General features: G+C 43.0%; 27 non-coding genes across 27 annotated transcripts; all 27 read right to left on the bottom strand.

Moving 5' to 3' along the window:
• Window positions 1-276: 276 nt before the first annotated feature.
• Trnat-agu (transfer RNA threonine (anticodon AGU)) lies at window positions 277-350 on the bottom strand. The gene has a single exon. It is a non-coding gene; the product is annotated as a tRNA-Thr (tRNA).
• Window positions 351-826: 476 nt separating this feature from the next.
• On the bottom strand, window positions 827-900 carry Trnat-agu (transfer RNA threonine (anticodon AGU)). Its single transcript has one exon. It is a non-coding gene; the product is annotated as a tRNA-Thr (tRNA).
• A 476-nt stretch (window positions 901-1376) lies between these two features.
• Trnat-agu (transfer RNA threonine (anticodon AGU)) lies at window positions 1377-1450 on the bottom strand. The gene has a single exon. It is a non-coding gene; the product is annotated as a tRNA-Thr (tRNA).
• Window positions 1451-1765: 315 nt separating this feature from the next.
• Window positions 1766-1839, bottom strand: Trnat-agu (transfer RNA threonine (anticodon AGU)). Its single transcript has one exon. It is a non-coding gene; the product is annotated as a tRNA-Thr (tRNA).
• A 316-nt stretch (window positions 1840-2155) lies between these two features.
• Window positions 2156-2229, bottom strand: Trnat-agu (transfer RNA threonine (anticodon AGU)). The gene has a single exon. It is a non-coding gene; the product is annotated as a tRNA-Thr (tRNA).
• Window positions 2230-2705: 476 nt separating this feature from the next.
• Trnat-agu (transfer RNA threonine (anticodon AGU)) lies at window positions 2706-2779 on the bottom strand. The gene has a single exon. It is a non-coding gene; the product is annotated as a tRNA-Thr (tRNA).
• Window positions 2780-3255: 476 nt separating this feature from the next.
• Window positions 3256-3329, bottom strand: Trnat-agu (transfer RNA threonine (anticodon AGU)). Its single transcript has one exon. It is a non-coding gene; the product is annotated as a tRNA-Thr (tRNA).
• A 998-nt stretch (window positions 3330-4327) lies between these two features.
• Window positions 4328-4401, bottom strand: Trnat-agu (transfer RNA threonine (anticodon AGU)). The gene has a single exon. It is a non-coding gene; the product is annotated as a tRNA-Thr (tRNA).
• A 476-nt stretch (window positions 4402-4877) lies between these two features.
• Trnat-agu (transfer RNA threonine (anticodon AGU)) lies at window positions 4878-4951 on the bottom strand. Its single transcript has one exon. It is a non-coding gene; the product is annotated as a tRNA-Thr (tRNA).
• Window positions 4952-5428: 477 nt separating this feature from the next.
• On the bottom strand, window positions 5429-5502 carry Trnat-agu (transfer RNA threonine (anticodon AGU)). Its single transcript has one exon. It is a non-coding gene; the product is annotated as a tRNA-Thr (tRNA).
• A 476-nt stretch (window positions 5503-5978) lies between these two features.
• Window positions 5979-6052, bottom strand: Trnat-agu (transfer RNA threonine (anticodon AGU)). Its single transcript has one exon. It is a non-coding gene; the product is annotated as a tRNA-Thr (tRNA).
• A 314-nt stretch (window positions 6053-6366) lies between these two features.
• Window positions 6367-6440, bottom strand: Trnat-agu (transfer RNA threonine (anticodon AGU)). Its single transcript has one exon. It is a non-coding gene; the product is annotated as a tRNA-Thr (tRNA).
• A 477-nt stretch (window positions 6441-6917) lies between these two features.
• On the bottom strand, window positions 6918-6991 carry Trnat-agu (transfer RNA threonine (anticodon AGU)). Its single transcript has one exon. It is a non-coding gene; the product is annotated as a tRNA-Thr (tRNA).
• A 476-nt stretch (window positions 6992-7467) lies between these two features.
• Trnat-agu (transfer RNA threonine (anticodon AGU)) lies at window positions 7468-7541 on the bottom strand. The gene has a single exon. It is a non-coding gene; the product is annotated as a tRNA-Thr (tRNA).
• Window positions 7542-8017: 476 nt separating this feature from the next.
• Window positions 8018-8091, bottom strand: Trnat-agu (transfer RNA threonine (anticodon AGU)). Its single transcript has one exon. It is a non-coding gene; the product is annotated as a tRNA-Thr (tRNA).
• Window positions 8092-8567: 476 nt separating this feature from the next.
• Window positions 8568-8641, bottom strand: Trnat-agu (transfer RNA threonine (anticodon AGU)). The gene has a single exon. It is a non-coding gene; the product is annotated as a tRNA-Thr (tRNA).
• A 476-nt stretch (window positions 8642-9117) lies between these two features.
• On the bottom strand, window positions 9118-9191 carry Trnat-agu (transfer RNA threonine (anticodon AGU)). The gene has a single exon. It is a non-coding gene; the product is annotated as a tRNA-Thr (tRNA).
• Window positions 9192-9667: 476 nt separating this feature from the next.
• On the bottom strand, window positions 9668-9741 carry Trnat-agu (transfer RNA threonine (anticodon AGU)). Its single transcript has one exon. It is a non-coding gene; the product is annotated as a tRNA-Thr (tRNA).
• A 475-nt stretch (window positions 9742-10216) lies between these two features.
• On the bottom strand, window positions 10217-10290 carry Trnat-agu (transfer RNA threonine (anticodon AGU)). The gene has a single exon. It is a non-coding gene; the product is annotated as a tRNA-Thr (tRNA).
• A 315-nt stretch (window positions 10291-10605) lies between these two features.
• Trnat-agu (transfer RNA threonine (anticodon AGU)) lies at window positions 10606-10679 on the bottom strand. The gene has a single exon. It is a non-coding gene; the product is annotated as a tRNA-Thr (tRNA).
• A 315-nt stretch (window positions 10680-10994) lies between these two features.
• On the bottom strand, window positions 10995-11068 carry Trnat-agu (transfer RNA threonine (anticodon AGU)). Its single transcript has one exon. It is a non-coding gene; the product is annotated as a tRNA-Thr (tRNA).
• Window positions 11069-11545: 477 nt separating this feature from the next.
• Window positions 11546-11619, bottom strand: Trnat-agu (transfer RNA threonine (anticodon AGU)). Its single transcript has one exon. It is a non-coding gene; the product is annotated as a tRNA-Thr (tRNA).
• Window positions 11620-12095: 476 nt separating this feature from the next.
• Trnat-agu (transfer RNA threonine (anticodon AGU)) lies at window positions 12096-12169 on the bottom strand. The gene has a single exon. It is a non-coding gene; the product is annotated as a tRNA-Thr (tRNA).
• Window positions 12170-12484: 315 nt separating this feature from the next.
• On the bottom strand, window positions 12485-12558 carry Trnat-agu (transfer RNA threonine (anticodon AGU)). The gene has a single exon. It is a non-coding gene; the product is annotated as a tRNA-Thr (tRNA).
• Window positions 12559-13034: 476 nt separating this feature from the next.
• Window positions 13035-13108, bottom strand: Trnat-agu (transfer RNA threonine (anticodon AGU)). The gene has a single exon. It is a non-coding gene; the product is annotated as a tRNA-Thr (tRNA).
• A 475-nt stretch (window positions 13109-13583) lies between these two features.
• On the bottom strand, window positions 13584-13657 carry Trnat-agu (transfer RNA threonine (anticodon AGU)). The gene has a single exon. It is a non-coding gene; the product is annotated as a tRNA-Thr (tRNA).
• A 315-nt stretch (window positions 13658-13972) lies between these two features.
• Trnat-agu (transfer RNA threonine (anticodon AGU)) lies at window positions 13973-14046 on the bottom strand. Its single transcript has one exon. It is a non-coding gene; the product is annotated as a tRNA-Thr (tRNA).
• Window positions 14047-14424: the final 378 nt, after the last annotated feature.

The following is a 14424-nucleotide window of genomic DNA, read 5'->3' as shown; positions in this document are numbered from 1 at the left end:
TTTACCAACTGGCTTTTGCAGGAGCGTGAAAGAAAATCGTTCCTCTCTCTTTGAGATGCATGTGACAGGCCAATCAAATAATGCACACAATTGCGACACATGTTCTAACACCGGTGTAATTCTAGCTGGAAAGAGTGACAGCAAATGTTAAATGTGAAAAAGAAAGGGAACCTCTCATCATGAAAAGGATAGCAAAAGGCCACGCTATTGGACAGTCGGTTGCTGGACGTGGCACAAGGAAGTGATATATGCAACTGTAAAGCATTGTAAAAGAAAAGGCTCCAGGGGGAGTCGAACCCTCGACCTTCTGCTTACTAGGCAGACGCTCTAACCAACTGAGCTATAGAGCCGTTGGGATAGGCCAAACTACAGTAGTCTATACTCCATTTATTTACCAACTGGCTTTTGCAGGAGCGTGAAAGAAAATCGTTCCTCTCTCTTTGAGATGCATGTGACAGGCCAATCAAATAATGCACATAATTGAGACACATGTTCTAACACCGGTGTAATTCTGCTGAAAAGAGTGACAGCAAATGTTAAATGTGAAAAAGAAAGGGAATCTCTCATCATTTAAGGGATAGCAAAAGGCCACGCTATTGACAGTCGGTTGCTGGACAGGCCAATCAAATAATGCACACAATTGCGACACATGTTCTAACACCGGTGTAATTCTTGCTGGAAAGAGTGACAGCAAATGTTAAATGTGAAAAAGAAAGGGAACCTCTCATCATGAAAAGGATAGCAAAAGGCCACGCTATTGGACAGTCGGTTGCTGGACGTGGCACAAGGAAGTAATATATGCAACTGTAAAGCATTGTAAAAGAAAAGGCTCCAGGGGGAGTCGAACCCTCGACCTTCTGCTTACTAGGCAGACGCTCTAACCAACTGAGCTATAGAGCCGTTGGGATAGGCCAAATTACAGTAGTCTATACTCCATTTATTTACCAACTGGCTTTTGCAGGAGCGAGAAAGAAAATCGTTCCTCTCTCTTTGAGATGCATGTGACAGGCCAATCAAATAATGCACATAATTGAGACACATGTTCTAACACCGGTGTAATTCTGCTGGAAAGAGTGACAGCAAATGTTAAATGTGAAAAAGAAAGGGAATCTCTCATCATTTAAGGGATAGCAAAAGGCCACGCTATTGACAGTCGGTTGCTGGACAGGCCAATCAAATAATGCACACAATTGCGACACATGTTCTAACACCGATGTAATTCTTGCTGGAAAGAGTGACAGCAAATGTTAAATGTGAAAAAGAAAGGGAACCTCTCATCATGAAAAGGATAGCAAAAGGCCACGCTATTGGACAGTCGGTTGCTGGACGTGGCACAAGGAAGTGATATATGCAACTGTAAAGCATTGTAAAAGAAAAGGCTCCAGGGGGAGTCGAACCCTCGACCTTCTGCTTACTAGGCAGACGCTCTAACCAACTGAGCTATAGAGCCGTTGGGATAGGCCAAATTACAGTAGTCTATACTCCATTTATTTACCAACTGGCTTTTGCAGGAGCGTGAAAGAAAATCGTTCCTCTCTCTTTGAGATGCATGTGACAGGCCAATCAAATAATGCACATAATTGAGACACATGTTCTAACACCGGTGTAATTCTGCTGAAAAGAGTGACAGCAAATGTTAAATGTGAAAAAGAAAGGGAACCTCTCATCATGAAAAGGATAGCAAAAGGCCACGCTATTGGACAGTCGGTTGCTGGACATGGCACAAGGAAGTGATATATGCAACTGTAAAGCATTGTAAAAGAAAAGGCTCCAGGGGGAGTCGAACCCTCGACCTTTTCCTTACTAGGCAGACGCTCTAACCAACTGAGCTATAGAGCCGTTGGGATAGGCCAAACTACAGTAGTCTATACTCCATTTATTTACCAACTGGCTTTTGCAGGAGCGTGAAAGAAAATCGTTCCTCTCTCTTTGAGATGCATGTGACAGGCCAATCAAATAATGCACACAATTGCGACACATGTTCTAACACCGGTGTAATTCTAGCTGGAAAGAGTGACAGCAAATGTTAAATGTGAAAAAGAAAGGGAACCTCTCATCATGAAAAGGATAGCAAAAGGCCACGCTATTGGACAGTCGGTTGCTGGACGTGGCACAAGGAAGTGATATATGCAACTGTAAAGCATTGTAAAAGAAAAGGCTCCAGGGGGAGTCGAACCCTCGACCTTCTGCTTACTAGGCAGACGCTCTAACCAACTGAGCTATAGAGCCGTTGGGATAGGCCAAACTACAGTAGTCTATACTCCATTTATTTACCAACTGGCTTTTGCAGGAGCGTGAAAGAAAATCGTTCCTCTCTCTTTGAGATGCATGTGACAGGCCAATCAAATAATGCACATAATTGAGACACATGTTCTAACACCGGTGTAATTCTGCTGAAAAGAGTGACAGCAAATGTTAAATGTGAAAAAGAAAGGGAATCTCTCATCATTTAAGGGATAGCAAAAGGCCACGCTATTGACAGTCGGTTGCTGGACAGGCCAATCAAATAATGCACACAATTGCGACACATGTTCTAACACCGGTGTAATTCTTGCTGGAAAGAGTGACAGCAAATGTTAAATGTGAAAAAGAAAGGGAACCTCTCATCATGAAAAGGATAGCAAAAGGCCACGCTATTGGACAGTCGGTTGCTGGACGTGGCACAAGGAAGTGATATATGCAACTGTAAAGCATTGTAAAAGAAAAGGCTCCAGGGGGAGTCGAACCCTCGACCTTCTGCTTACTAGGCAGACGCTCTAACCAACTGAGCTATAGAGCCGTTGGGATAGGCCAAATTACAGTAGTCTATACTCCATTTATTTACCAACTGGCTTTTGCAGGAGCGAGAAAGAAAATCGTTCCTCTCTCTTTGAGATGCATGTGACAGGCCAATCAAATAATGCACATAATAGAGACACATGTTTTAACACCGGTGTAATTCTGCTGAAAAGAGTGACAGCAAATGTTAAATGTGAAAAAGAAAGGGAATCTCTCATCATTTAAGGGATAGCAAAAGGCCACGCTATTGACAGTCGGTTGCTGGACAGGCCAATCAAATAATGCACACAATTGCGACACATGTTCTAACACCGGTGTAATTCTTGCTGGAAAGAGTGACAGCAAATGTTAAATGTGAAAAAGAAAGGGAACCTCTCATCATGAAAAGGATAGCAAAAGGCCACGCTATTGGACAGTCGGTTGCTGGACGTGGCACAAGGAAGTGATATATGCAACTGTAAAGCATTGTAAAAGAAAAGGCTCCAGGGGGAGTCGAACCCTCGACCTTCTGCTTACTAGGCAGACGCTCTAACCAACTGAGCTATAGAGCCGTTGGGATAGGCCAAATTACAGTAGTCTATACTCCATTTATTTACCAACTGGCTTTTGCAGGAGCGTGAAAGAAAATCGTTCCTCTCTCTTTGAGATGCATGTGACAGGCCAATCAAATAATGCACATAATTGAGACACATGTTCTAACACCGGTGTAATTCTGCTGGAAAGAGTGACAGCAAATGTTAAATGTGAAAAAGAAAGGGAATCTCTCATCATTTAAGGGATAGCAAAAGGCCACGCTATTGACAGTCGGTTGCTGGACAGGCCAATCAAATAATGCACACAATTGCGACACATGTTCTAACACCGGTGTAATTCTTGCTGGAAATAGTGACAGCAAATGTTAAACGTGAAAAGAAAGGGAATCTCTCATCATGAAAAGCATATCAAAAGGCCACGCTATTGGACAGTCAGTTGCTGGTCATGGCACAAGGAAGTGATATATGCAACTGTAAAGCATTGTAAAAGAAAAGGCTCCAGGGGGAGTCGAACGCTGTAACCAACTGAGCTATACAGCCGTTGGGATAGGCCAAATTACAGTAGTGTATACTCCATTTATTTATCAACTGGCTTTTGCAGGAGCGTGAAAGAAAATCGTTCCTCTCTCTTTGAGATGCATGTGACAGGCCAATCAAATAATGCACATAATTGAGACACATGTTTAAACACCGGTGTAATTCTGCTGAAAAGAGTGACAGCAAATGTTAAATGTGAAAAAGAAAGGGAATCTCTCATCATTTAAGGGATAGCAAAAGGCCACGCTATTGACAGTCGGTTGCTGGACAGGCCAATCAAATAATGCACACAATTGCGACACATGTTCTAACACCGGTGTAATTCTTGCTGGAAAGAGTGACAGCAAATGTTAAATGTGAAAAAGAAACGGAATCTCTCATCACGAAAAGGATAGCAAAAGGCCACGCTATTGGACAGTCGGTTGCTGGACGTGGCACAAGGAAGCGATATATGCAACTGTAAAGCATTGTAAAAGAAAAGGCTCCAGGGGGAGTCGAACCCTCGACCTTCTGCTTACTAGGCAGACGCTCTAACCAACTGAGCTATAGAGCCGTTGGGATAGGCCAAATTACAGTAGTCTATACTCCATTTATTTACCAACTGGCTTTTGCAGGAGCGTGAAAGAAAATCGTTCCTCTCTCTTTGAGATGCATGTGACAGGCCAATCAAATAATGCACATAATTGAGACACATGTTCTAACACCGGTGTAATTCTGCTGAAAAGAGTGACAGCAAATGTTAAATGTGAAAAAGAAAGGGAATCTCTCATCATTTAAGGGATAGCAAAAGGCCACGCTATTGACAGTCGGTTGCTGGACAGGCCAATCAAATAATGCACACAATTGCGACACATGTTCTAACACCGGTGTAATTCTTGCTGGAAAGAGTGACAGCAATTGTTAAATGTGAAAAAGAAAGGGAACCTCTCATCATGAAAAGGATAGCAAAAGGCCACGCTATTGGACAGTCGGTTGCTGGACGTGGCACAAGGAAGTGATATATGCAACTGTAAAGCATTGTAAAAGAAAAGGCTCCAGGGGGAGTCGAACCCTCGACCTTCTGCTTACTAGGCAGACGCTCTAACCAACTGAGCTATAGAGCCGTTGGGATAGGCCAAACTACGGTAGTCTATACTCCATTTATTTACCAACTGGCTTTTGCAGGAGCGTGAAAGAAAATCGTTCCTCTCTCTTTGAGATGCATGTGACAGGCCCATCAAATAATTCACACAATTGCGACACATGTTCTAACACCGGTGTAATTCTTGCTGGAAATAGTGACAGCAAATGTTAAATGTGAAAAAGAAAGGGAATCTCTCATCATTTAGAGGATAGCAAAAGGCCACACTATTGACAGTAGGTTGCTAGATAAGGCCAATCAAATAATGAACACAATTGCGACACATGTTCTAACACCGGTGTAATTCTGCTGGAAATAGTGACAGCAAATGTTAAATGTGAAAAAGAAAGGGAATCTCTCATCATGAAAAGGATAGCAAAAGGCCACGCTATTGGACAGTCGGTTGCTGGACGTGGCACAAGGAAGTGATATATGCAATTGTAAAGCATTGTAAAAGAAAAGGCTCCAGGGGGAGTCGAACCCTCGACCTTCTGCTTACTAGGCAGACGCTCTAACCAACTGAGCTATAGAGCCGTTGGGATAGGCCAAACTACAGTAGTCTATACTCCATTTATTTACCAACTGGCTTTTGCAGGAGCGTGAAAGAAAATCGTTCCTCTCTCTTTGAGATGCATGTGACAGGCCAATCAAATAATGCACACAATTGCAACACATGCTCTAACACCGGTGTAATTCTGCTGGAAAGAGTGACAGCAAATGTTAAATGTGAAAAAGAAAGGGAATCTCTCATCATTTAAGGGATAGCAAAAGGCCACGCTATTGACAGTCGGTTGCTGGACAGGCCAATCAAATAATGCACACAATTGCGACACATGTTCTAACACCGGTGTAATTCTTGCTGGAAAGAGTGACAGCAAATGTTAAATGTGAAAAAGAAAGGGAACCTCTCATCATGAAAAGGATAGCAAAAGGCCACGCTATTGGGCAGTCGGTTGCTGGACGTGGCACAAGGAAGTGATATATGCAACTGTAAAGCATTGTAAGAGAAAAGGCTCCAGGGGGAGTCGAACCCTCGACCTTCTGCTTACTAGGCAGACGCTCTAACCAACTGAGCTATAGAGCCGTTGGGATAGGCCAAACTACAGTAGTCTATACTCCATTTATTTACCAACTGGCTTTTGCAGGAGCGTGAAAGAAAATCGTTCCTCTCTCTTTGAGATGCATGTGACAGGCCAATCAAATAATGCACATAATTGAGACACATGTTCTAACACCAGTGTAATTCTGCTGGAAAGAGTGACAGCAAATGTTAAATGTGAAAAAGAAAGGGAATCTCTCATCATGAAAAGGATAACAAAAGGCCACGCTATTGACAGTCGGTTGCTGGACGTGGCACAAGGAAGTGATATATGCAACTGTAAAGCATTGTAAAAGAAAAGGCTCCAGGGGGAGTCGAACCCTCGACCTTCTGCTTACTAGGCAGACGCTCTAACCAACTGAGCTATAGAGCCGTTGGGACAGGCCAAACTACGGTAGTCTATACTCCATTTATTTACCAACTGGCGTTTGCAGGAGCGAGAAAGAAAATCGTTCCTCTCTCTTTGAGATGCATGTGACAGGCCAATCAAATAATTCACACAATTGCGACACATGTTCTAACACCGGTGTAATTCTTGCTGGAAATAGTGACAGCAAATGTTAAATGTGAAAAAGAAAGGGAATCTCTCATCATTTAGAGGATAGCAAAAGGCCACGCTATTGACAGTAGGTTCCTAGATAAGGCCAATCAAATAATGCACACAATTGCGACACATGTTCTAACACCGGTGTAATTCTGCTGGAAATAGTGACAGCAAATGTTAAATGTGAAAAAGAAAGGGAATCTCTCATCATGAAAAGGATAGCAAAAGGCCACGCTATTGGACAGTCGGTTGCTGGACGTGGCACAAGGAAGTGATATATGCAACTGTAAAGCATTGTAAAAGAAAAGGCTCCAGGGGGAGTCGAACCCTCGACCTTCTGCTTACTAGGCAGACGCTCTAACCAACTGAGCTATAGAGCCGTTGGGATAGGCCAAACTACAGTAGTCTATACTCCATTTATTTACCAACTGGCTTTTGCAGGAGCGTGAAAGAAAATCGTTCCTCTCTCTTTGAGATGCATGTGACAGGCCAATCAAATAATGCACACAATTGCAACACATGTTCTAACACCAGTGTAATTCTGCTGGAAAGAGTGACAGCAAATGTTCAATGTGAAAAAGAAAGGGAATCTCTCATCATTTAAGGGATAGCAAAAGGCCACGCTATTGACAGTCGGTTGCTGGACAGGCCAATCAAATAATGCACACAATTGCGACACATGTTCTAACACCGGTGTAATTCTTGCTGGAAATAGTGACAGCAAATGTTAAATGTGAAAAAGAAAGGGAACCTCTCATCATGAAAAGGATAGCAAAAGGCCACGCTATTGGACAGTCGGTTGCTGGACGTGGCACAAGGAAGTGATATATGCAACTGTAAAGCATTGTAAAAGAAAAGGCTCCAGGGGGAGTCGAACCCTCGACCTTCTGCTTACTAGGCAGACGCTCTAACCAACTGAGCTATAGAGCCGTTGGGATAGGCCAAACTACAGTAGTCTATACTCCATTTATTTACCAACTGGCTTTTGCAGGAGCGTGAAAGAAAATCGTTCCTCTCTCTTTGAGATGCATGTGACAGGCCAATCAAATAATGCACATAATTGAGACACATGTTCTAACACCAGTGTAATTCTGCTGGAAAGAGTGACAGCAAATGTTAAATGTGAAAAAGAAAGGGAATCTCTCATCATTTAAGGGATAGCAAAAGGCCACGCTATTGACAGTCGGTTGCTGGACAGGCCAATCAAATAATGCACACAATTGCGACACATGTTCTAACACCGGTGTAATTCTTGCTGGAAAGAGTGACAGCAAATGTTAAATGTGAAAAAGAAAGGGAATTTCTCATCGTGAAAAGGGTAGCAAAAGGCCACGCTATTGGACAGTCGGTTGCTGGACGTGGCACAAGGAAGTGATATATGCAACTGTAAAGCATTGTAAAAGAAAAGGCTCCAGGGGGAGTCGAACCCTCGACCTTCTGCTTACTAGGCAGACGCTCTAACCAACTGAGCTATAGAGCCGTTGGGATAGGCCAAACTACAGTAGTCTATACTCCATTTATTTACCAACTGGCTTTTGCAGGAGCGTGAAAGAAAATCGTTCCTCTCTCTTTGAGATGCATGTGACAGGCCAATCAAATAATGCACACAATTGCAACACATGTTCTAACACCAGTGTAATTCTGCTGGAAAGAGTGACAGCAAATGTTAAATGTGAAAAAGAAAGGGAATCTCTCATCATTTAAGGGATAGCAAAAGGCCACGCTATTGACAGTCGGTTGCTGGACAGGCCAATCAAATAATGCACACAATTGCGACACATGTTCTAACACCGGTGTAATTCTTGCTGGAAAGAGTGACAGCAAATGTTAAATGTGAAAAAGAAAGGGAACCTCTCATCATGAAAAGGATAGCAAAAGGCCACGCTATTGGACAGTCGGTTGCTGGACGTGGCACAAGGAAGTGATATATGCAACTGTAAAGCATTGTAAAAGAAAAGGCTCCAGGGGGAGTCGAACCCTCGACCTTCTGCTTACTAGGCAGACGCTCTAACCAACTGAGCTATAGAGCCGTTGGGATAGGCCAAACTACAGTAGTCTATACTCCATTTATTTACCAACTGGCTTTTGCAGGAGCGTGAAAGAAAATCGTTCCTCTCTCTTTGAGATGCATGTGACAGGCCAATCAAATAATGCACATAATTGCAACACATGTTCTAACACCGGTGTAATTCTGCTGGAAAGAGTGACAGCAAATGTTAAATGTGAAAAAGAAAGGGAATCTCTCATCATTTAAGGGATAGCAAAAGGCCACGCTATTGACAGTCGGTTGCTGGACAGGCCAATCAAATAATGCACACAATTGCGACACATGTTCTAACACCGGTGTAATTCTTGCTGGAAAGAGTGACAGCAAATGTTAAATGTGAAAAAGAAAGGGAATTTCTCATCGTGAAAAGGGTAGCAAAAGGCCACGCTATTGGACAGTCGGTTGCTGGACGTGGCACAAGGAAGTGATATATGCAACTGTAAAGCATTGTAAAAGAAAAGGCTCCAGGGGGAGTCGAACCCTCGACCTTCTGCTTACTAGGCAGACGCTCTAACCAACTGAGCTATAGAGCCGTTGGGATAGGCCAAACTACAGTAGTCTATACTCCATTTATTTACCAACTGGCTTTTGCAGGAGCGTGAAAGAAAATCGTTCCTCTCTCTTTGAGATGCATGTGACAGGCCAATCAAATAATGCACACAATTGCAACACATGTTCTAACACCAGTGTAATTCTGCTGGAAAGAGTGACAGCAAATGTTAAATGTGAAAAAGAAAGGGAATCTCTCATCATTTAAGGGATAGCAAAAGGCCACGCTATTGACAGTCGGTTGCTGGACAGGCCAATCAAATAATGCACACAATTGCGACACATGTTCTAACACCGGTGTAATTCTTGCTGGAAAGAGTGACAGCAAATGTTAAATGTGAAAAAGAAAGGGAACCTCTCATCATGAAAAGGATAGCAAAAGGCCACGCTATTGGACAGTCGGTTGCTGGACGTGGCACAAGGAAGTGATATATGCAACTGTAAAGCATTGTAAAAGAAAAGGCTCCAGGGGGAGTCGAACCCTCGACCTTCTGCTTACTAGGCAGACGCTCTAACCAACTGAGCTATAGAGCCGTTGGGATAGGCCAAACTACAGTAGTCTATACTCCATTTATTTACCAACTGGCTTTTGCAGGAGCGTGAAAGAAAATCGTTCCTCTCTCTTTGAGATGCATGTGACAGGCCAATCAAATAATGCACATAATTGCAACACATGTTCTAACACCGGTGTAATTCTGCTGGAAAGAGTGACAGCAAATGTTAAATGTGAAAAAGAAAGGGAATCTCTCATCATTTAAGGGATAGCAAAAGGCCACGCTATTGACAGTCGGTTGCTGGACAGGCCAATCAAATAATGCACACAATTGCGACACATGTTCTAACACCGGTGTAATTCTTGCTGGAAATAGTGACAGCAAATGTTAAACGTGAAAAGAAAGGGAATCTCTCATCATGAAAAGCATATCAAAAGGCCACGCTATTGGACAGTCAGTTGCTGGTCATGGCACAAGGAAGTGATATATGCAACTGTAAAGCATTGTAAAATACAAGGCTCCAGGGGGAGTCGAACCCTCGACCTTCTGCTTACTAGGCAGACGCTCTAACCAACTGAGCTATAGAGCCGTTGGGATAGGCCAACCTACAGTAGTCTATACTCCATTTATTTACCAACTGGCTTTTGCAGGAGCGTGAAAGAAAATCGTTCCTCTCTCTTTGAGATGCATGTGACAGGCCAATCAAATAATGCACACAATTGCAACACATGTTCTAACACCAGTGTAATTCTGCTGGAAAGAGTGACAGCAAATGTTAAATGTGAAAAAGAAAGGGAACCTCTCATCGTGAAAAGGGTAGCAAAAGGCCACGCTATTGGACAGTCGGTTGCTGGACGTGGCACAAGGAAGTGATATATGCAACTGTAAAGCATTGTAAAAGAAAAGGCTCCAGGGGGAGTCGAACCCTCGACCTTCTGCTTACTAGGCAGACGCTCTAACCAACTGAGCTATAGAGCCGTTGGGATAGGCCAAACTACAGTAGTCTATACTCCATTTATTTACCAACTGGCTTTTGCAGGAGCGTGAAAGAAAATCGTTCCTCTCTCTTTGAGATGCATGTGACAGGCCAATCAAATAATGCACACAATTGCAACACATGTTCTAACACCAGTGTAATTCTGCTGGAAAGAGTGACAGCAAATGTTAAATGTGAAAAAGAAAGGGAATCTCTCATCATGAAAAGGATAGCAAAAGGACACGCTATTGGACAGTCAGTTGCTTGACATGGCACAAGGAAGTGATATATGCAACTGTAAAGCATTGTAAAAGACAAGGCTCCAGGGGGAGTCGAACCCTCGACCTTCTGCTTACTAGGCAGACGCTCTAACCAACTGAGCTATAGAGCCGTTGGGATAGGCCAAACTACAGTAGTCTATACTCCATTTATTTACCAACTGGCTTTTGCAGGAGCGTGAAAGAAAATCGTTCCTCTCTCTTTGATATGCATGTGACAGGCCAATCAAATAATGCACATAATTGAGACACATGTTCTAACACCAGTGTAATTCTGCTGGAAAGAGTGACAGCAAATGTTAAATGTGAAAAAGAAAGGGAATCTCTCATCATTTAAGGGATAGCAAAAGGCCACACTATTGACAGTCGGTTGCTGGACAGGCCAATCAAATAATGCACACAATTGCAACACATGTTCTAACACCGGTGTAATTCTTGCTGGAAAGAGTGACAGCAAATGTTAAATGTGAAAAAAGAAAGGGAACTTCTCATCATGAAAAGGATAGCAAAAGGCCACGCTATTGGACAGTCGGTTGCTGGACGTGGCACAAGGAAGTGGTATATGTAACTGTAAAGCATTGTAAAAGAAAAGGCTCCAGGGGGAGTCGAACCCTCGACCTTCTGCTTACTAGTCAGACGCTCTAAGCAACTGAGCTATAGAGCCGTTGGGATAGGCCAAACTACAGTAGTCTATACTCCATTTATTTACCAACTGGCTTTTGCAGGAGCGTGAAAGAAAATCGTTCCTCTCTCTTTGAGATGCATGTGACAGGCCAATCAAATAATGCACATAATTGCGACACATGTTCTAACACCGGTGTAATTCTGCTGGAAAGAGTGACAGCAAATGTTAAATGTGAAAAAGAAAGGGAATCTCTCATCATTTAAGGGATAGCAAAAGGCCACGCTATTGACAGTCGGTTGCTGGACAGGCCAATCAAATAATGCACACAATTGCGACACATGTTCTAACACCGGTGTAATTCTTGCTGGAAAGAGTGACAGCAAATGTTAAATGTGAAAAAGAAAGGGAACCTCTCATCATGAAAAGGATAGCAAAAGGCCAAGCTATTGGACAGTCAGTTGCTTGACATGGCACAAGGAAGTGATATATGCAACTGTAAAGCATTCTAAAAGACAAGGCTCCAGGGGGAGTCGAACCCTCGACCTTCTGCTTACTAGGCAGACGCTCTAACCAACTGAGCTATAGAGCCGTTGGGATAGGCCAAACTACAGTAGTCTATACTCCATTTATTTACCAACTGGCTTTTGCAGGAGCGTGCAAGAAAATCGTTCCTCTCTCTTTGAGATGCATGTGACAGGCCAATCAAATAATGCACACAATTGCAACACATGTTCTAACACCAGTGTAATTCTGCTGGAAAGAGTGACAGCAAATGTTAAATGTGAAAAAGAAAGGGAATCTCTCATCATTTAAAGGATAGCAAAAGGCCACGCTATTGGACAGTCAGTTGCTTGACATGGCACAAGGAAGTGATATATGCAACTGTAAAGCATTGTAAAAGACAAGGCTCCAGGGGGAGTCGAACCCTCGACCTTCTGCTTACTAGGCAGACGCTCTAACCAACTGAGCTATAGAGCCGTTGGGATAGGCCAACCTACAGTAGTCTATACTCCATTTATTTACCAACTGGCTTTTGCAGGAGCGTGAAAGAAAATCGTTCCTCTCTCTTTGAGATGCATGTGACAGGCCAATCAAATAATGCACACAATTGAGACACATGTTCTAACACCAGTGTAATTCTGCTGAAAAGAGTGACAGCAAATGTTAAATGTGAAAAAGAAAGGGAATCTCTCATCATTTAAGGGATAGCAAAAGGCCACGCTATTGACAGTCGGTTGCTGGACAGGCCAATCAAATAATGCACACAATTGCGACACATGTTCTAACACCGGTGTAATTCTTGCTGGAAAGAGTGACAGCAAATGTTAAATGTGAAAAAGAAAGGGAACCTCTCATCGTGAAAAGGATAGCAAAAGGCCACGCTATTGGACAGTCAGTTGCTGGACGTGGCACAAGGAAGTGATATATGCAACTGTAAAGCATTGTAAAAGAAAAGGCTCCAGGGGGAGTCGAACCCTCGACCTTCTGCTTACTAGGCAGACGCTCTAACCAACTGAGCTATAGAGCCGTTGGGATAGGCCAAACTACAGTAGTCTATACTCCATTTATTTACCAACTGGCTTTTGCAGGAGCGTGAAAGAAAATCGTTCCTCTCTCTTTGAGATGCATGTGACAGGCCAATCAAATAATGCACATAATTGAGACACATGTTCTAACACCAGTGTAATTCTGCTGGAAAGAGTGACAGCAAATGTTAAATGTGAAAAAGAAGGGAATCTCTCATCATTTAAGGGATAGCAAAAGGCCACGCTATTGACAGTCGGTTGCTGGACAGGCCAATCAAATAATGCACACAATTGCGACACATGTTCTAACACCGGTGTAATTCTTGCTGGAAAGAGTGACAGCAAATGTTAAATGTGAAAAAGAAAGGGAACCTCTCATCATGAAAAGGATAGCAAAAGGCCACGCTATTGGACAGTCGGTTGCTGGACGTGGCACAAGGAAGTGATATATGCAACTGTAAAGCATTGTAAAAGAAAAGGCTCCAGGGGGAGTCGAACCCTCGACCTTCTGCTTACTAGGCAGACGCTCTAACCAACTGAGCTATAGAGCCGTTGGGATAGGCCAACCTACAGTAGTCTATACTCCATTTATTTACCAACTGGCTTTTGCAGGAGCGTGAAAGAAAATCGTTCCTCTCTCTTTCAGATGCATGTGACAGGCCAATCAAATAATGCACACAATTGCAACACATGTTCTAACACCAGTGTAATTCTGCTGGAAAGAGTGACAGCAAATGTTAAATGTGAAAAAGAAAGGGAATCTCTCATCATGAAAAGGATAGCAAAAGGCCAAGCTATTGGACAGTCGGTTGCTTGACATGGCACAAGGAAGTGATATATGCAACTGTAAAGCATTGTAAAAGAAAAGGCTCCAGGGGGAGTCGAACCCTCGACCTTCTGCTTACTAGGCAGACGCTCTAACCAACTGAGCTATAGAGCCGTTGGGATAGGCCAACCTACAGTAGTTTATACTCCATTTATTTACCAACTGGCTTTTGCAGGAGCGTGAAAGAAAATCGTTCCTCTCTCTTTGAGATGCATGTGACAGGCCAATCAAATAATTCACATAATTGCGACACATGTTCTAACACCGGTGTAATTCTGCTGAAAAGAGTGACAGCAAATGTTAAATGTGAAAAAGAAAGGGAATCTCTCATCATTTAAGGGATAGCAAAAGGCCACGCTATTGACAGTCGGTTGCTGGACAGGCCAATCAAATAATGCACACAATTGCAACACATGTTCTAACACCGGTGTAATTCTTGCTGGAAAGAGTGACAGCAAATGTTAAATGTGAAAAAGAAAGGGAACCTCTCAT

This window comes from Haliotis cracherodii, unplaced genomic scaffold, assembly GCF_022045235.1.
Source record: "Haliotis cracherodii isolate W230 unplaced genomic scaffold, xgHalCrac1.p SCAF_7, whole genome shotgun sequence".
In the NCBI taxonomy this organism is placed as follows: domain Eukaryota; kingdom Metazoa; phylum Mollusca; class Gastropoda; order Lepetellida; family Haliotidae; genus Haliotis; species Haliotis cracherodii.
The sequence above is the reverse complement of the archived record's forward strand: the minus strand, read 5'-3'. Positions and strand labels throughout refer to the sequence as shown.